Raw genomic sequence first — 22,252 nt, 5'->3', positions numbered from 1 at the left:
GAAACACAGGTATTGTGTAAGCAGGTTGAGAACAGTCAAAGAGAACTTCAGGAATTGCATGAACATGAGGAAGCTAATCAAAGAGAAATACAGCAATTGTGAGAGCAGAATGAGAATACACAAAGATCAAGAGAGACATTAATGGAATCCATAAAGAGACAGCTGAAAGAATTCAGGGAGACCACAAATGGAATCCTGAATAGAGCCTGGCAGAGGGAATGGGCAACAAAGGAAACCATAAACAATCAACTAAGTCATTTGAGAATAAATACTGAACACCAAATTAAGGAAGTATAGAAGTTCATAAAAGATCTAAAAGAAAGCTCTAACAAAGAATTTGAAGCCATTAAAGCCGACCAACTAGAAGGAAAAGAAATTAAAAACAAAGTAGAAAGTCATGACAGTAGGTTAAACCATGCAGAAGATAGAATCTTGGAGATTAAAGACAGCCTTGATATTATAGAGAAATAACATACTACTATCCAAGACAAATCCAAGGAATATGGGATAGATCTATTCAACATTTGGAAGACACCATCAGTAGGTCTAATATGAGGATAATGTTTGTAAAGGAGCACCTAGAAACAGAAGTTAATGGTCGAGAACATTTGTTTTACAGGATCCTAGCAGAGAACTTCCCAAACATGCAAAAAGTTAGGATTATTCAGATAGAAGAAGCTTTTAGAACCCAAAATATACCAGACCAGAACAGGACATGGCAATGTCGCATTATAATCTGCACAGTATCAATTCAGACCAAGGAAAAGATCCATAAAACTGTCAAGTAGAAAAGATCAATCACCTATAAGAGGAAATCAATTAGAGTCCCCTCAGATTTGTCAGCAGAGAGAATTAAAGCAAGAAGAGCCTGGAATGATGTATGCCATGCCCTAAAGACAAACAACTATCAATCAAGAATACTCTACCCAGCTACACTCTCCTTCATAATCGAAGGTCAAAGAAAAACCTTCCATACCAAAGACAATCTGATACAATATATCTCCCAAGAAGTAGCCCTACAAATGCTACTTAAACATGTCCTACAAATAGAAAACCAACAAGATCACAATAAAGGCCAAGAAACAGCACCCAAACTGAGAATCCAAGAACCATAGGAAGAACCCAGTTGCCGCAGCCCCCAGAAGGTGGATAACATGGCAGGAACTCCCAAACACCTCTCAGTCCTAACTCTCAACATTAATGGACTTAACTCTCCAATTAAGCCACTTAAAAAGGCTAGTTGGATTAAAAAGCAAGATCCTTTTATCTGCTGCCTTCAGGAGTCACACCTTTCCCATGAAAACAAACACATTTTGAAAGTGAAAGCTGTAACAAATCTGCCAAGCAAATAGCCCCCATAAACAAGTGAGCGCTTCTATCCTAATATCAGATAAAATATACTTCAAATTAAAATTAGTGAAAACAGATAAAGAATGTCGTTTTATACTAATTAAGGGATTTCCCATTCAGGAGGATATTACAAATCTAAATATTTATTCTCCAAACAAAAGACCACCCAGATTTATCCAAGAAACACTACTTTCCCTCAAAGCTCACATAGATCCAAAGACATTAATTGTAGGGGTCTTTAACACACCACTATCCACACTAGATAGATTAACTCGGCAAAAACTCAACAGAGAAACTGCAGATCTAAACACCTGCATAGATCAATTAAATTTAACAGATATCTACCAAATATTTCATGCAGTAGCATCAGATACATGTTTTCCTCATCAGCTCACAGAAAATTTTACAAAATATACACCATTTGAGGTCACAAATCAAACTTGTCCAAATTCAGAAACATTATAGTTTTAAATTGCCTTCTCTCAGACCACAAGGGAATAAAATTAGAACTCAACACCAAAATGCACCAAAAAGTCCTGTGACAAATAGAGGCTGAACAACACACTGTTGAAAGACCAGTGGGTCATGGAAGAGCATAGAAAGGAAATTCAAATATTCATGATATTCACCAAAAATGAGGGGCTGGGAAGGTGGCTCAGTGGTAGAGCGCTTGCCTTGCATGCATGAGGCCCTGGGTTCGATTCCCCAGCACCACATAAGCAAAAAGTAAAAAAAGCCAGAATTGGGGCTATGGCTCAAGTGGTAGATCGCTAGCCTTGAGCTGAAGAGCTGAGGGACAGCGCCCAGACCCAGAGTTCAGGCCCCACGACCGGACACAAAAAAAGCCAAAAAAACAAAAAATAAAAATGAACACACAAATTACTTGCTCCTCTTGGACACGGCAAAGACAGTATTCAGAGTGTTTTATAGCTCTTAATTACTAAATCAATAAATTGGAGAGATCTGGAACCAACAATTTAGTGAGATATCTGAACCTCCTTGAAAAAGAGCAACAAGATAAATCCCAATTCAGTAGATGGAAAGAAATAATTAAAATTACATCAGAAATAAACGAATTAGAATCCAAAATAAAAACATAGAAAGAATCAACAAAACAAGAGTTTGTTCTCCAAAAAATTAACAAAGTTTATAGATTCTTAGCAAATCTTATCAAAAAAACAAGAGAACACACCCAAATAAATAAACTCAGAGATGAGAATGGAAACAGCATCCCAGAGAAAACCAAGATTCAGAAGATTAAAAGGAATACTTCTCAAACCTTTATGCTAATAAGTTTGAGAACTTGGCAGAAATAGATCTTTTCCTAGCAATTATTGACATGCCAAACATCAAACAAGATGAGTTAAACCATTTTAACTGGCCCATATTAAGCATTGAAATAGAAACAGCAATGAGACCTCCCATCTCAGAAAAGCCCAGGACCAGATGGATTTACAGCAGAATTCTACATGGCCTTCAAAGCAGAGCTCACATCAACATTCCTCCAACTCTTCAATGAAATTGTAAGAGAAAGTTCACTACAAAAATCATTCTTTGAAGCCATCATAGCCCTCATCCAAAAACCAGGCAGGGACTCATCATAGAAAGAGAACTATGGACTCATTTCTTTGATGACCATTGATGCAAAACTTCTCAACAAAATTTTGAGCAGTTGACATAAAAAATTCATCCAAAATATCATACACCACGATCAAACAGGATTCATTTCAGGGATGCAAATATTGATCAATATACACAAGTCAATTAATATAACTCATTACATCAACAAATGGCAAGGATAACCACATAGTTATTTCAATAGATGCAGAATAAGCATTTGACAAATCCAACAAATCCTTTATGATGAAGGTTCTGGAAAAATTAGGAATCCAGGGAACATCCCTCAATACAATAAAGGCTGTATATGACAAACCTACAGCCAGCATTATAATTAATGGTGAAAAACTAAAGTCATTTCCTCTTAACTCAGGAACATTACAAGGATGTCCACTCACTACACTTCTCTTAAATTTAGTATTAGAATGTCTATCTACAACAATAAGACATGATGCAAACATAAAAGGGAGAGGCTGGAAAGGTGGCTTTGTGGTACAGTGATTGCCTAACATTCTTGAGGCCCTGTGTTTGATTCCTCAACACCACATAGGCAAAAAGAAAAAAGCTGGCAGTGGCACAATGGCTCAAGTGGTAGAGGGCTAGCCTTGAGCTGAAGAGCTGAGGGACAGTTCCCAGGCCTATTGTTCAGGCTGTATGACTGGACCCCCCACAAAAAAAACATAAAAGAGATCCAAATGGGGAAAGATGAAGTAAAATTCTCCCTCTTTGCAGACCACATGATTTTCTATTTAAAGAATCCCATGACTCCACTCCCAAATTACTGAAGCTGATTCAAAACTGTTGCAAAGCAGCAAGATATAAAATTAACCCTCAATAATCAATGGCTTTTCTGTATGACCACAATGAGGAAAGCGTTGGTGAAATCATGAAGGCAACTCCATTCATAATAGCGCCACCAAAAATACATTATCTAGGAATTAACCGAAGAAGTGAAGTACCTCTATTATGAAAATTTAAAAACCTGAAAAAGGAAATCAAAACAGAACTTAGAAAGTGGATAAACCTCCCATGCTTCTGGACTGGATGGATCACAATCGTGAAAACGGCAATACATCCCAAGGTGATCTACAAATTCTATGCAATACTAATCAATATTCCAACCTCATTTTTCAAGGAAATAGAAGAGGCAATCCAAAAATTCATATGAAACAGTAAAAGACAACAAATAGCGAAAATGATCCTTAGCAGAAAGAACAGTGCTGGAGTAATATCAATACCAAAATTCCAACTCAACTACAATGCCATAGTAATCAAAACAGCTTGGGACTGGCAAATGAAAAGACCTCAGGACCAATGGAATAGAATTTAAAACCCAGAAATGAACACACAGATCTATAGCCCCCTAATGTTCGATAAGGGAGTTAAAAAAAATAGAATGGAAGAAAGACAACCTCTTCAGTAAATGGCGCTGGCAAAATTGGTTAATCACTTGTAGTAAACTAAAGCTAGATCCTTATATATCACCCTGCACCAGAATCAACTCCAAATGGATCAAAAACCACGGAGTCAAAGCAGACAGCCTGAAAACATTACCGGGTAGAATAGGAGATACCCTAAGTCTCCTTGGCACAGGCCGAAAAATTTTCTTAATAGAGACCCAGAAACACAACAAATTAAAGAAAGGTTGGACAAATGGGATTGTGCCACGCCTACTCCAGTGGAATCTGCTTAGCATGGGAAACCATCTTTCAGACCTGAGAAAGGGGCTTCAGAGACCTATCTCTGAATATTGGGACTTCACCGAAGTCTATCTCAGAGAATGGGTCTTTACAGAGACCTATCTCCGAGTTTTGGGACTTCACTGAAGTCTACCTCGGAGAATAGGGCTTCTAAGAGGCCTACTCCTGGAAAGGCTGGCAAACCCCTGGGAAAGATGTGTTTCTGCCTTTCTTTTCCTCATAAGAGTGCCTATTAATCTTTTACTGCTTCTACTGCTCTTTGTACTTACTCATTGTCAACATTCCTTTATTCAAAGCTCTCTCTTAAGAGTGTTGATGACTCCAATATCTTATGAGTGTCTTAAAAAATATGACTAACTCACCAGAGTTAAGTGCTATCCTGAAACCCCTCTTATGGAGGCTAGTAGACAAGTTATAAGTAATTATAAAAGTATTGGGGGTTTCACGAAGTCACTTCAGCAGAAAGAATTGTTTGTAAGGGACTTACAAGAAGCTGTAGGCTCAGCTAGAGCAGAAAGAATGCATGGCAATTGCTGAGATAACTATTTAGGAGAAAGAATTTCCTGCTACTCTCTTTTATTTACTAAGAGACTTGCTAGATCTAGGTCTCCTTGAGGTTTACTATTAAAGAAGAAACAGGAAAGATCTTATGGGAAAGTTAAGGCCTCTATAAAGATAGGTAATGGTTAATTGGTGACAAACATCGTAATCGTTGTATTTCTTAGAGATAAGCCGGAAACAAGTGCCTATCAGGTGACCAGCTGGTGACCACCCAAAAATGAAGCCATGCAGCAAGATTGTGTAGCCTTTTGCCCTTTCTCATGGAGACTTTTGCTATAAAAGTTTGTTATCCTCTGCATTAAATCACACTCAGCATCCACTCCTATTGTGTGTGAGTTGTCTGTTTGCCATCTCCCCATCCCCTAGGTGTCCTCCGTCGTCCCGACAGAGCCCGGTCCGCGGCAGGATTGCATGAAATTGCACAGCTTCTGCATGGCAAAGGACATAGCTAGGAACATCAATAGAAAGCCCATGGATTGGGAGATGATCTTCACTAGCCATACAACGGACAAAATATACCTGGAACTCAAAAAAATTAAATCCCACAAAAACAAATCCTCAAAGAAACAACTGCCCAATAAATAATGAACTAAGGTCTTAAAGAGAAACTTCTCTGAAGAGGAAAGAAGGATGGCCAATAGACACATGACGAAACGTTCAACCTCCCTAGCCATAAAAAAATGCAAATCAAAACAACATTGAAATACCACCTCATCTGAGTTAGAATGGTTATAATCATGAATTCTAATAACAACAGATGCTCGAGGGGATGTGGGCAGTAGGGAACCTTACTGCATTGTTGGTGGAAGTGTAAACTTGTTCAACCACTTTGGAAAGCAGTATGGAGTTTTCTCAAATGACTCCACATATAACTCCCCTATGTCCCAGCAATCCCACTTTTGGGCATTTACCCAAATGATCACAAACAAAGGTATCAGCACAATTATGTTTATTGCAGCATTATTTACCAAAGCTAAGATATGGAACCAACCCATATGCCCCTCAGTATATGAATGGATGAAGAAAATATCGTATATATACACAATGGAATTTTATGCCTCTATCAGAAAGAATGACATTGCCCCATTTGTTAAGAAATGGAAAGACTTGGAAAAAGTTATATTTAGTGAAGTAAGCCAAGCCCAAAGAAAGATAGGTCTCATGGTTTCCCTTATTTGCAATAACTAATGTACTTCTGAGACAAGCAGAAACGGTCAGATAAATTGATGTTACACAAAATGAAACCCAAAATAAGGATTTAAATGTTTTTTTTTTTCTTTCTTGCAATTGTTTCTAACATATGTATAAGATGATTCCTTTGTTGCTTTGTATGTCCTTCCCTCAGGATACAACCCCTGCTTTCACTGTATTTGATGTTGTTTTAATTGTGATGTGGAGAGAAAAAATAGATTGTTTAAATATGGATACAGGTGGACCCATTGCAACAATGAGATGACAAGACTTTATGTAGAAAAACGAAATGTACAACTTGGCTGGAGGGGAATATGGGAAGGGATGGGAAGGAGAAACAAGAGGAGGCAACAACGTTTGATAAGAAATTTACTCATTCCCTTGTCCATGTAATTGTAACCATTCTGTAAGGTATTTTCACAATTGAGATAAAAAAGAGGCAAAAAATCACCTCTACGGTTTTCTATGAAAATACAGCATAATACAATCTGTTCCTCAAGGAAATTAAACAGTAACTGGCAATATTGTCAATTTCATAAATGATATAAGAAGACTGAAGAACAAATTTCAAATCAAACTGGGTGATATAAAATTTACTTTGCCCCTGTAAACAACCTTTCAATTCTATCTATATCTTGTTCCCAAAATGGTTCATATTTTATTCTAATCATATTTTTAATTAACTTTAATTAGTTGAATGGGATTTGCTATTTGATAAAGCAGTTTATGAATAGTGTTTAGTGAGGTTTTTTTTTTTTTCTTTTTCTCTCCTGAGGTTTGATCTCTTATTCTGGGTGCTGTCCCTGAGCTCTTTTGGATGAATGCTTGAACTCGACCACTTGAGGCACAGCAGCACTTTCATAATTTTCTGAGATTTAATTGGAGATAACACTTTCACAGACTTTCCTGCCAGGGCTGGCTTCAAACCTCAATCCTCAGCCTCCTGTGCATCTAGGACAAAAGGTGTGAGCTGCTAGTGCCCAGCTTAATACAATGCATCTTTTTATTTTGGGCTAGTTCTGGGGCTTGAACTCAGGGCCTTGACAATGTCCTTGAGCTTCTTTTCCTCATGCTAGCACTCTATTACTTGTGTCATAGTGCCAATTCCAGCTTTTTTTGTTTATGTAGTACTGAAGAATCAAACAAAGGGCTTCATACATACAAGACAAACAGTCTACCACTAAGCCACATTTCATGGCTAATACAATGCACCTTGAGGTCCATTATCCCTTATCCATCTCAATCCTTTCTCATCCCTAAATTTACATAAACTTGCAATGTCATATATAGTCACTCAGAGGATATGCCACTGATCATATTTTCTTGATAGTCTTATTCACCAACATACTAAACTTATCCATTACAGAATTCTGTGATTTTAAATTCTTAATTATCACTTAGATTCACCCACTACTATTCTAAAATTTTTCCTAAGGTTAATGCAAATGTAATCTGTAATTCTTCGATAAAGTACATTCATAGAATGTCAAAGAGTTGGAATATGAACGTCACCTTCCGTTCTAGAATATTTTATTATCACTGCCCTCTCAAAATACTCCAATATTTATTAGTAGTCACTTCCTGTCATCATTTCAAGCTACCATCCACGTGACTAACCATTATTTCATAGTCTACCACTACAGATGTGCCAATATAAAAAAGCTCATATAATTAGAAAATGTAGTCTATTTTATCCATTTCTCCCATGCAATATTAGTGTTTCCCAAGTAAGTAAGTCCATGTAAATTTTCCTCATTGATAGAGCATATTGTTTTGTATGCATATGTATAATTGTATAACGTCCTCAATGCGCATTTCAATATTTTATTATATGTTATTGTAAAAGGTTTTGTACATGTGTCTCATTGGACATAAGTTGAAATATATTTTGTATATAAAATTATGATTGAAAATGCTGGACCATAGGGGCAACTCTATATGTAATATCTTAATGATTGCCAATATGTTTATCAAAATGACTATATCACTTTAAGTGTGAAGCACCAAGGTATAAGGATTCCAATTTCTACATACTAGTTGTGCAGGGCTACCTTATTGTTGCTTGTATTTCCACTAATCACTACATGTATGCCATGTCTAGGTATGATATGATCTTTCCATATGTTCTTTGGTTGTTGTTATATTATTACAGAGATATGTATTTGGATTTTTTGATAACTTATTCAGGAAGGTTAGTTTTTAATTGGCATTAATATTTATAAATTTATTACATTTTCTAAAAACAGCTGACCAGCACTCTTTGATTCATTGACAAATGACTATAAACTGGAATATATTTCTCTTTCCAATATTAAAGGTGTTAGTGTAAAATTGTTACGTTTGTAGAGGAAAGAGTGCAGAACTCAATGGGTCTGTAAGGCACCTGATTAAGTCCATATAATTACTTTCAAGGAATATTAATAAGGAGTAAAACCAAACATTTGTGGAATTACAGTCTCTTTAATAAATGGTGATAGGTTAGACAATATTGGGAAGAATAAAAAATGAACATTGACTTAAACGTAACAATTTATTCAAATATTAACTTCAAGCAGGATTAATACATGGCATATAAAACAAAAAGAGTCATGTAAATGTAAAGCAAAGGAAGATGTCTTGACAATTTTGGAGATGAAGCATTCTTAACTTAGGCATTAAACTTATGGGAAAGCAAAACTTGATATAGTAGAACTCAATGAAAGTGTAAAAAATTTGTCTGTGAAAGCTCATATACAAGTAGTGAATAGAAGTTGGGAGCAGAGGGCTCATGTATATCATCCTAGCTACTTAGGAGGCTGTGATTTGAGTATTGCTGTTTGAAGCCAGCCCACAAAATAAAGTCCCTGAGAATCATATCTCTGATTAATCAGCAAAAAAGCAGAAGTAAAGAATGACTCAAAGGGTAATTTTTTAACAAACTGCAACAAATCTCAATGACCCTGAGTTCAAGCCCCAAGAACACACATACATGTACAATTAATAGTAGTAATACTAATAGTGATGATAATGATGATGATGAGGAGGAGGATGATGACGATGAGGATGAAGGGTACTCCTCATCAAGGATAAAATATTTGCAAATCCTATACCTGAAGAATGCCTCAAATCGAGACTCTACATAGAACTCTCAAAACCTAATGTTAAAAACATCAATTAGACACCAGCATAATATATCTTGTAAAAAATAAGCACAAGAAAAACATCATCAGTCATCAAATAAATGCACATTAAAACTAAAATGACCTCATAAAACATGGATGCGAATTACTTCACATAATACAATAATGACAATACTAAATGCTATCAAGAAACAGAGAAACTGGATGCTGGCAGGAATGTCAAATGGGAAATCCACTTCTGAAAAAATTTCTACAGCTTCCTAGAATATGAAATTTGCAACCAACAACAGCATAGCATACGAATTGAGATCTTCAGGCTTTGTCTCATAGACATAAAACATAACATTCACCCAAAGGCTAAAACACAGAGGATTATAGCAGCATTATTTCCTCAGTCAAAGAAATGGAAATAAATTCAGGCTTTCTTCAGGTGAATGGGAAACGAATTGTGCTACATTCTATAATGACAGAGCCAAAAGGCAACTCGAGTGAATACAATAAAATATTAAGGCATACAAATAACTGGGAATAATCTATCATATATTTGAAGGCAATCTTAAAAGCTTATTTATTGCATGATCTACAAGTCAGAGAAACAAAATATGTTGGTTTCCAGGATGACAGAGTTGGGGATGGGTCAAAGAGAAGTAGTGGGTTTAATTATAAAAAGGAATCATGAGACAGACACATTTTTTGTAAAGAAACATATCTGTAAATATGGTATATTCATATCGAGTTGATAAAATTATATTGGATTTAATATGTGCACAAAATAATTAAAACTACTGAAGTCTGCATAAGGTACTTGTGAAATATTAATGTCCTATTTGTGATGTCATACTATAAAAATTTAAAGAAACTGGGAAAAGTATTCAAGGGACATCTTTGTGTTCTTCGAATAACATCATAAAATCTCAATAAAACTTAATGATATCTATAAAACAGAAGTCAATGTTGAATGTTTACAATGAAAACTAGTCTGGGTCCAAGCTTGAGGTGAAATATACCTTGCTATTTAGAAAGCAGAGATTTAGAAGGCTGATATCAGGGACAGTTTCGAAAAAAAAAAATCGTGAGAAATTACAAAACCAAAGTAAGCTAAATATAATATAATATTCATATTATCTCACATTTGTGGAAGCCATAGGTAAAAGATCATTGCTCAAGGGAGGCTTGGCCTGAAAAATAATCTAAAGTGGTTAGAGCTTTAACAACTTCAAGCACCAGTAGTGCCAAAGGAAAAAAGAAAAGAAGAAAACAGAAAAGGAAAGAAAGGATAGAAAAGGGAAACTATTTCCTCTTCATTCTTGTAGTTTCATGTCATTGGGTACAAGAATTGAAAATATTTTGTTTACTTTTCAAGGATTCAGACCTCTCTAATATGAAAGCGTTTATTTCAAGTAATTATTGTGTTACTACTATTTATTAATTTATTATTAGGCCTTCTTGGAAATATAACCCATGGCTTGTATATATTAGTCTAGTTCTACAACTAAGCTGTACCCAAGCTCTGTTGTATAGTTTTGGAAATTGTTTATGATTTCTTCAATAGTTAGCTGTTCTACTTTTCATCTTATCTTTTCTCTTCCATCTTTTCCCCTATGTGTAGTTTATGTGTTGAAAACTTTCAATTTTATCTTCTAAACTTAGAATGTTGCTGTTGAGTTTACAGAGAAGTCAGTTGTTTTATGACATCTATTAAAATTATATATAGATATATGAATTTCACATGTACGATTGATTCTTAGAGTTCATTGCAATAAGCAACATTTATCTTGTAATATGCACCATAGGTTTTGAGCCATTGTGATCCTCTCATAAGAATAGCTTCCATTGTTCTTGCCATGTGAATGCTTAGAGTGCTGTTAGTTAATCATGTCCAAGTGTAATTATTTATCTTTTACTATCTATTGGATTAACTTGCAGATTTATGGACATAGTCCAGTTATTACAAATGAGGAAAACCATGCAGCATGTATTTAATTGGATCTAGCTTATTTCACTTAATATCATTTTTCCCAGTTTTTCCCTTTCCTCAGGAATGGGGTAATGACATTCTTTCCAATGGAAGCACGGTATTCTATCAATACAACGGAACTGAAGAACCAGAAATGGAATTCACACCTCTAGTCACATAATCTTTGATAAGGAAGTAAGAAACACAGGATGCAATAAAGACAGCCTCTTAAAAAATTGTGCTGACAGAATTGGCTGTACAAAGAAAACTGAAGTTAGATTCTTATATATCCCCCTGTACTAAGATTGATTCCAAATGGATCAAAGACCTCAATGTAAGTCCAGATACTTTGAGAATGTTACAGGAAGAGTTAGGAGAAAAACGAGGAGGGCTCCTTGGCACAGGAGAAAACTTTCAAAGTAAGTTTAGATAAATGGGAATACATCAAGCCAAATCAATCATTAGTCAGACTCAAAAGCCATGAAGGAAAAGAGATAGTGTAGCACAGATTTATTAGGGAGAAAACTTACATATGAGAGCCTGAGACAATGTATACCAATATTCCCTTATCTACATAGGTTAGTTATAGTGGGTTTACATGAATATAAGAGTTTTCTGGTGGGGATTATTAAGAAAATGCTAAAACATAGATAGTACGTGAAATGAGTTGTAACTGAATCAAGGAAGGGGGATCTAGTTCAAAGTCTTGGCTTGGTGCCAGCAAACTAATGTATATCGGTACAAAGGAAGAGGGGTAAAAGAGGAGTGGATATAAATAAAAGCACTGCTCTGAAGCCTCAAAGTAAGGACCCCAGTTTGGTGTGATCGAAGCAGTCTCTAACATGAGTGTTTTTTTTTAAATTAACAAGCATTATTTTAGATTTTTACAGAGTGGAATGGTGCATAGTCACAGGCAATGTCTGCTATGTCAGGTAATCCAGTCTGCTCATTCACATGTTACCCAATAGCCAGGTTTCAACACAAATTACTACAATGAGATTGTACAAATGAGACTGTAACTTTTCCCTCTCATGAATCAAAATTCTGTCAAATGATTTCTGTCTTCCAGATGTTTACACAACATTTCTCATGATCTTTTCTACTATTTTGTCTTCATTATTGATGTACATAGTACTTTTGTTGTTGTCTTGTATGTATATGCCATTTTTGGGCCTTGAACTCAATGTTTAATGTTCTCCCTTTAATGTTCTCCCTTTAATATTCTCCCTTGTATTTTTTGCTCATGGCTGAGGACACTATTCTTTGAGCCACATCTTTACCTTCTGCTTCTGGCTGGATAGTTAGAGATAACTTCACATTTTTGTCTGTTTGGACTGACATTGAACTAAGACATTCAGGTCTTAGCCTCCTGAGTTTCTAGGATTCTACACATGAATGGCTAACACCAAGCTTTGCTATACTGTGATTTTAATTATGTGTTAGGAGAAAGTGAAAGTAAATTTGTGCTAAGAGTGCAATTTTCAAATACAAGTTTGAATCAACTTTATATAGTGTAACTGTTATCAATTTTAACAGTTAAATCAATGAATGTTACACATTCCCACAGAAATATAATTGAAAATAAAAGGCATAATTTTTTCTTAAAACGAGTAAAGGAACCATGAATTTCTTTCACTTTACAATTCATGTTTTATATAACTTTAATTAGCAGACTTCCATGATCAAAAGTAAATATATTAATTTTATACTACAAGAAGCAAAGTGATTATAGTTAAAGATAGATATTTCATCACAGCCAGAAGATAACTTTTGAGCATTCTCACTAAAATGTTACATGCAGAAATTAACGGATATAATGTAGCTTGATCATTACATTGGGATTACCACTCCATACTTCATAAATGTTTAAAAAATAATTATGTAGCTAGGTGCCAGTGGCTTATGCTTTTAACCCTAGCTACTAAGAAGTCTGAGAGCTGAGAATCATGGTTCAAAGGCAGCCTAGGCAGAAAAGTCTGTGAGACTCTTATCTCCCATGAGCCTCCAGAAAACTCACAGTGGCTCAAGTGGTGGAGCACTAGTTTTGAGCTGAACTGCTGAGGGACAGCATCAATGCCAAGATTTCAACCCCATGACCAGCAAAATTTAAAAATAAACAGTTACAAATAAATATTTTGACATAAATGTTTAAATACATACTTTAATTGTACATCTATTTTTTTTTTCTGCCTAATATCCTATTCCTTAGGAAGACCTTTTTGTGTAACCCTGTGTTCTTGATTAGAAGACCGGAGCAAAGGCAATAATGAAAATATTCAAGGAAAATACTTGAAAACAATAGTAAAACAAACGCAGACAGTCCTGTTTTCACTGGTTCCAATGAGAATATACATTAAAGTATCACCTTTTTGTTATCATTTAAAGAGCAATAATTAAACTTTAATTAGCAGTGAAGAAGGGAACAGAAAAATGTGCTTGAAGTCAGCTTGACTTTGAACAATCCAACATAAGCTAATGGATTTACCTTGTTTTTCTATGTAGTTACCAAAATAATAGAGAGAAATACCTTAAGGCAGGAAAACAGCTAAGCCTAAGCAGTAAACTTTTGTATATAAAATAATGGTAAGGGTCTGACTCTTTCAAAGTCAGGCTTGCAAAGTGGAATAGTGTATTTGCTTTAGTGTGAACAAAAAAAATATATAAAAATCCTTTATTAATGTTTTACATATGTAGACTAGGACTTCTCATGTTGGAGAAGAGGAAAGGTATGAAAAAGTTCAAGATTGACTATTCCCCAAGATCATTCTTATTTATTTAATTATTTATTTTATATTTTTTATTAAAAAAAATATTTTGGTCCTGTCGTGTGGACTGAACTCTGGGCCTGGGTGCTGTCCCTCAGCTCTTCAGCTCAAGACTAGCACGCTACCACATGAGCCACAGCACCACTTCTGGCTTTTTTCTTTTTGCTTATGTGGTGCTGAGGAGTCGTACCCAGGGCCTCATGCAGGCAAGGCAAGTGCTCTAACACTGAGCCACCTTCCCAGCCCTATCATTCTTATTTATAATGTATATCAATGAAAGTAGCCTTGATTCCTCTTAGTATCATGCTTGTTTACATTTAAAAGCATTATTTGTTGCTGGGTTATAAGCTGCAAACACTTGATTATTAATAAGCAGTCATTTCCTAAGAAAGGAAAGTTATTGTGTTAACAAACCTAAAATATCAAAGACTCAGCATAGTGGAAACTATTTTATAGCTGTATCACAATTAGTAGGTATAGAATTTGTTTCCCATTGTTCCAGTGGACCCATTTTGTTATCTTCTTTTTCACCATCTAGTGATCTTATAACATCCTATACCATCCTGGGATGTCTGTATCTTTACTGGATTCTCTAATTTCTGTTGGAAAGTTAGGTAGGATAGGAGATTGTATTTTTGTTTCTGTTGTAACTTATTTTGTATTACTTTAGAAACTGTAACTCAAAATGACATAAATTATCTTTATGATATTAGGAGACAGATTTCATTTCCATATTCTTATCCTAGCCTTCTACATAACTTTGGTACTTAGTAATCCTCAAATGTGAAAATAAATATAGGGAGCTTCTTATTTAAATATTATTTAGAATTTCAAGACTTCTTTAATGCAAGGCCCTTAGTAGTATGTTCATCATACATGTGTCCAAAGCCGGTGGCAACTTTTTCTTATTCTCAGAAGCTAGTGAATGGTTAAAGTCTTGAGGCAGTGACCACTTGTTGCTTGTTTAAAATCAGCAAATTAGCAGAGCAACACGTGGTGGTAATCCAATCACTTGGTTGGTTGTGTGCCTTTATCAGTCCTGCAAATCTTTAGCTTGGGGCTCTCTTCCTAGGCTCTGCTGTGTCAGAGTGTAGTATGAGGCCTGAGCTGCAGCCCATTTAAATAAAACCTTAAAACAGCTGTAAAGTCTGACTCTCAGTGGTCTTCTTGGTGGCAGTTCTGTGACCTGGGCCCAACATATTAGTGGGGGCTTATCCCGGATTCCCCCAAAGACCCCTGAGACCTCAGTCTCCAAACGTAAAACAGTGCTGTTTTTGTTAATTTGTCTTGCCCTGTTGTTGTATGTTTTACTTTCGTTTTCCTTTGTGAGGTTGGCCGCTCTGATTCATACTGTGAAAAGAGATGTTAAAGCAGACATGCTTGTATGACAACCATGGAGCAACTGGGAGACTTCCCAGATCCTCCTGTGAAGGGGTTTCCTTGGAAACCCGCCCTGTGAATTGTGGTGTAGGGGTCCTTGGAACCATGCCATGAGAATTGTGGGGCATGGGTCGGTTCGGTGTTGGGCCAGAAATGGCAAAGAGTGCCTCCTAACCAAGGTTTAACTAGCCACTGTGGGTCGGATCTTTCTGCTGTGGGGCATGGGTTGGTGTGGAACCCCCCAGTGTCAGGAGTCAGCGGACCAATTCGGGAGATCTCCACTTAGTAACTGTCAGACCTGCATGTGTTTTGTTTGTAGTATTTATTGTTTTTTTTTTTTTGACTGTACCACTGACAAGACAGGAAACCATGGGCAACAGTTCATCTAGCCCCCTAGTCTTACAAAAAGAAACTAAGAAAAAGAAATTGTACCCCCCCCCCCCAGTATTTCAGGGAGATAACTTGGAAGAAGAATTGTTTCCTCCTCCATAGTACCCTTCCCAGGTTCCTTTTGCAGAACCTGAGAATGTTCAAGAGGAGGAGGGAGCTATGGAACCATCAGCCGAACCCTCAGCACCTGCTCTTAAACTTTCTGAGGGGCCAGTCACTCAATGACACTGTAGGATCAACCCCCCTTATAATGTAGCGCTTTTCCCTTACACACCGTAGGTCCTGTGGATGCAGATGGTTGACAGCAAATCCAATATTGGCCATTTTCTACCAGTGATCTATACAATTGGTGCACCTAATATGCCCCCTTTTCTAAAAAGCCCCAGGATTTGTTTGCTTGAAACTATTCTCTTTACTCACCAGCCCACTTGGGATGATTGTAGTCAGCTTTTGCAGGTCCTTTTTACCACGGAAGAGAGAGACTGTATCCTAGAGTCCACTCGGAAACATGTCCCTGACCCCACAGGAGCACCCATCATGGATCCTGCCCTAATCGCTGCCTATTTTCCTGAGCTCTAACCAACATGGGACTACAATACAGTTGAAGGTAGGGAGCAACTCCTCATCTATCGCCAGGCTCTGTTGGCAGGTCTCACGATGACTGCTCGCCAGCCTACTAATATGGCAAAAGTTTATGATGTTAGACAGGGAGGAAGTAAAAGTCTGGCAGCACATCTTGAGAGGCTCACGGAAGCTTTTAGTCAACATACCCCATATGATCTTGAGACCCAGGAGTAGGCTCAGATGATTGTGTTTGCCTATATAAATCAAGCTGCACCAGACATAAAGTTAAAGTTGCAGGCTCCAGACAGACTTGGTGAAAAGTCTATTAGGGATCTAGTAGCAGTGGGGAAAAGGTTTACAATAAGAGACAGACAGAGGAGCAAAGACAGGAAAGGAAGGACAGAGAATGTGAAATTGAGCTTGAAAAGAGAGACCGGGCCAAGGAAAAGAGGCCAGACTTGTTGGACTCGTCACTATCGCATGCCAAGCATACCTGGTTCACAGACTGCAGCAATTTCATTCGAGATGGAAAAAGGTTCGTGGGCGCAGCAGTCACCAAGGACACTGAGATAGTGTGGGCAGAAGCACTCCTCTGGGGAATGTCTGCACGAAAAGCAGAACTAACGGCACTAACAAAAGCCCTACAAATGGGAAAAGGGAAGAGACCAAATATTTACATGAACAGTCGGTATGCTTTTGCCACCGTGAATGTCCATGTAGCCATTTATCAAGAGACAGGGCTGCTGACAGATGAGGGAAAGGCTATTAAAAACAAATAAGAAATTTTAAGCCTCATCCAGGCCTTTTGGGAACCAGCAAATATTGCCATTATGCACTGCCCTGGCCATCAAAAGGGAACATATTCAATAACCAAAGGAAATAACTTGGCCGATCAGGCAGCTAAGGAGGCGGCCCTCCAGCCCAGAGCTGAAGTAGACCCAGGGCCATGAGCTTTGACTCCTGAGCCCAATTCTCCCAAGGCTTGGAGTGGATAAAGAAAATTCCCATGGCCTATTAACCCTCAGACAGAGAAGTAAATAAAGACTGGTAGGAAACTGGTGAGGGGAAACTTATCTTGCCACAAAGATTGGTCAAGGGGTTTCTTAAGAGAATCCATCGGATCTCTCAAATGGGAACCCGAAGAACGCAGGACTTGCTCTGACACTCAGAAGTAAAAATTAGGCAAGGAAATTAACTCATTGAGGACATTGTTAAAAATTGTAAAGTTTGTCAGCTCACCAATGCCCCTAATCAGCCGGTTACAAAAGGAACTTGCTTCTGTGGAAATAGGCCAAGTGTGTATTGGGAAGTAGACTTCACAGAAATTAAAACTGGAAAATTTGGATATAAATATTTGCTAGTTTTTGTAGACACCTTTTCAGGATGGGTTGAAGCCTACCCAACAAAGCATGAGACTGCTAACATCGTGGCTAAGAAGATCCTGGAAAAAATCCTATCCAGGTATGTCTTCCCATCCACCATCGGGCGGACAATGGACTGGCCTTCGTCTCAAAAGTAAGTCAGGGAATAGCCGTGGCACTGGGGACAGATTGGAAATTGCACTGTGCGTATAGACCCCAGAGTTCAGGGCAGGTAGAAAGAATGAATCGGACTCTAAAAGAGATCTAAAATAAATTGGCTTTGGAGACTGGCACAGACTGGATATCGCTCCTTCTTTTTGCCCTGTTTAGAGTAAGAAATTAACCCTTTTTTCAAGAGAATTTGATTGTTAGTATTTTGGAATTATGCTTAATATTTATTTGATTGCTATTTTTAAAGAATGCACCACCCAATACTGGTTCTCTTCTAACTTTTTTAGGTCTAATCTATTTCTGAAAGAAACACAGCTATTTGAATAAATGAACTGGTTATTGAAGTTGAATCAGAAGAAAAGAGATGTTTCTGTGTGTATGTCACCTTAAAAATATACCTACAAGCTATTTATCTTAAAATCATCTATTTTTCATTATGTTTAGATTCTGATAAAATTTAGCCTCTCAACTCACACAATGATAATGCAGTCTTATTTCATGCCTCCTAAAAGCAACCAACAAATTACTTTGTTTTAAAAATATTTTTTTAATTTTTAAAATTATTATTGATTTAAAAATATATTTTTTTTACAAAATTATGCAAGGCAAGTGGCATATTAGATATTTAGAGTCATGTTCAGACTCTATGGTGGAAGCCAGAAAGGGAAAAAAATCATGTTTTTATTCTTCCTTGAACCACTCTGATTTACTTCATCTATTTCTGAAAGAATAAAATTCTGGCTTTGCAGCCTTTTGCTTGATATCCACAATGTGACATGCTTCTTTTATTAATAGAAGAATTTGGAGAAAGGATGCGAATTCACACTAGAAAAAGGAGAAGAGGAAAAGAGAAGGAGAAATCTAGATATTTTATTCTTCCTCATCTCACTCACAAGGTCTGGATAATGATTGTGGATATTAGATACATGCTCTAGAGTGATTAAACACTTTGTAGAACAAGTTAACCCCTCAAGTGATCACATAAAGAATGCTTATTTATAAATAAATAATAGCTTTAAACAGGAAGTGTTATCTATTTGTTTAGTACTTATTTAGTATTTGTTTAATTCTGGTGTGCTGTAGTCAACTATCATAAAGGTATACAAGAATGGTAAGAAACTAATATCTTAATATCATATTCTAATATTAGCTTTATTCTTGCTGTGTTTGAGTTTTGTATCAATTTCACATGATATATTCTTCCAGTGTATATGTTGAAAAAGAACATACCCTGTGGAAATATGCTATTTTTTAGCTAAGGGAAAAGAAGTTAGCTCTTAGACACAGACAATGCGATAGAAATCATCCCCTAGAAATAGTCTTTGATCATTTCTGATTACTTTTTGTAAGCTAAAGTAAGACACATGACCCATCTTGATATTGCAGAGTAGAGGTAAACCTCACCTACAAGAAGCTGATGCAGGACAGAGTAATATGCCAAGATATGCACCACTTGAGATAAAGAGGAAAAAGAAGAGAACTACAATACAATCAATCATAATTACCATCACATGTCTCTGCAGGAAGGAAGCTATTATGTACCTTTGTATCTAAAACTACTGAGATCTTCAAATCATGACTTTTATGCTTGGATGTTACTGGAATTAGAGAACATTTTGATACTGAGACAGCATAAAATCACAAAGAAATCTGGGGTAATCATTTAATACTACATTTTGTTTTGCTAGGAAAAGAAACCATTTTATAGACAATAATTTATACTAGTAACTTTTTTTCAGGAACTGGATTTTGTTAATATATGTGACTATCCACCGGCATAAATGTCTTCATTTATCTGGATCTTGTGCAGCATAGTCAAGTAGATATGGGAGTTCTTCAGTAGCACTTTTTTAAAAGGTAGAAAATGTGGACAGGGAACCAATACACATATTTTTCCACTGTCACCATCCACATCCTCTGTCTTCCTTCCTAGGAAACACACCCAATCAATAAAAAGGCTTGGATATTTAGTTCTTGACCTTGAAAGTGGAAGCAGAATGTTATGGATGTTAGAGATTACTGTTAATGATTTTTTTACATAATAATGTCACATGCAAAAGCCCTATGAGTCCTGCAGATCTTAACACTGTACTTCCTTAGGGATGTGATAGGAATGTCAGGTGTACTGGAATTAGTATTGTTTTCCACTTCCTTTTGTACCACCTGACCTAAATTATAATACATAATAATAGAATGAAAAAGTAATGCCATCTTAAAAAGTCATTTACAGCTCTGGGAATGTGGCTTCACGGTGCAGTGATTGCTTAGCATGCATGAAACCCCTGGGTTCAATTCATCAGTACCACATAAACAGAAAAAAGTGGTGCTCTGCCTCAAGTGGTAGAGTGCTAGCCTGAGCCAAAAAAAAAAAAAAATAGCTCAGTAAGATTTCCCTCACCCTGAGTTGAAGCCCCAGGACTGCCATAAATTCATTTAGCTAGTAAATGCCAAATAAAGAACGTATACTTGCAATATATAATTGCTCATTCCAACTATGACCTATCAATAGATCATAATTCATGTACTTTACCTACATTAGAATATTGCATTGAGAAAAAAAACGTTTTGTTAATAGGTCATGGCAATTAATGTCAGGAATGTGCTTAGATATCAGGTGAAATTCAAAGATTTCAGGCTATTGAGTGGTCACTACTAATCACAATGGGAAGGGTAGTATAAGTGAGATTTGGAAATCTTTTTGCTCAGTTATGGCAACAAAAATGCACAGGCTAATTGATACTTGTGAAAGAAGTGAAGGAATAAATCCAGATGAAAGAAATAAATGATAATAATAACTAAATTATACTAGAAACTGTTGTAGGGAATCATTTTTGGTTATTGAAGAACTAGTTATCAACTAGGCTTATTCCTCATAGCCTTTAGCATTCTAAATCACTTAATTTAGTTCTTAATGTCTGTGTGATAAGTTGTATCACACTCAATGTTGTTCTATCATATCTGATCTCCTTTGCTTTCTAAAAATCTCAGTCTTTGCTGGGTCATAGAGGAGCTCTACGTGGAGTCTTTTGAGGAACCTACATACAGCTTTTCAAAGTGGTTAAACAAGTTTACATTCCCACCAACAATGCAGTAGGGTTCCCTTCTGTCAACATCCCCTCCAGCATCTGTTGTTACTAGAGTTCTTGATTATAGCCATTCTTACTGGGGTGAGGTGGTATCTCAATGGTGTTTTGATTTGCATTTCTTTTATGGCTAGGGAGCTTGAGAATTTCTTCATTGGTGTCTATTGGCCATAATTCTTTCCTCTTCAGAGAAGTTTCTCTTTAAGTCTTTTGCCCACTTATTTATTGGGTAGTTGTTTATTTGAAGAGCTGTTTTTGGGGATTTAAGTTTGGGAGTTCCAGGTATATTTTAGATATGAGACTCTTCCCATAAATTGTTATATACACACAATGGAATTCTATGCCTCCATCAGAAAGAATGACATTGCCCCATTTGTTCAGAAATGGAAAGGCTTGGTAAAACAGTATATTAAGTGAAGTAAGCCATGCCCAAGAAACATAGGTCCCATGGTTTCCCTTATTTGCAGTAGCTAGTATATGTCTGAGTCAAGCAGAAAAGTTCAGATAAGTTGTTAGGGAAATGAACCCTAAGATATGTATTCAATTTTTTTTCTTTCATGCAATAGTTTCTAACATATTTATAAGATTATTTCTTTGTTGTTTTGTATGTCCCTCCCCCACGGTATAACCCCTGCTTTCACTGTATATGATGTTGGTGTAATTTGTGGAGGGTAAGGGAAAAACAAATCGATTAAATAGGGATACAGGTGGACCCATGGCAACAATGAGATGTACAAGTCATTATGTCAAAAAATGAATTTTACAACTTTGGTGAGGGGGGGAGGGAGGGAAATGGATTAGGTGGGAGGACGGGGGCAGGATGGGAATTGATGGGAAGGGGAAACAAAGGAGGAGGCTACAATGCTTAATAAGAAATGTACCCATTATATTGCTCATGGAATTGTAACCCCTCTGTACAGTATTTTCACGCTAAAAAAAAGAAAAAATCTTTCTCTATTTCTCTATTAACATTTATTTATACTAAGTTCACATATGTGAACATCAGAAGATGCTAAATTAAGAGTCCCATAGCTCATGAGTCA

Source organism: Dipodomys spectabilis, unplaced genomic scaffold (genome assembly GCF_019054845.1).
Source record: "Dipodomys spectabilis isolate Male_0828 unplaced genomic scaffold, ASM1905484v1 ptg000143l, whole genome shotgun sequence".
In the NCBI taxonomy this organism is placed as follows: Eukaryota; Metazoa; Chordata; class Mammalia; order Rodentia; family Heteromyidae; genus Dipodomys; species Dipodomys spectabilis.
This window is presented reverse-complemented; position numbering follows the sequence as displayed.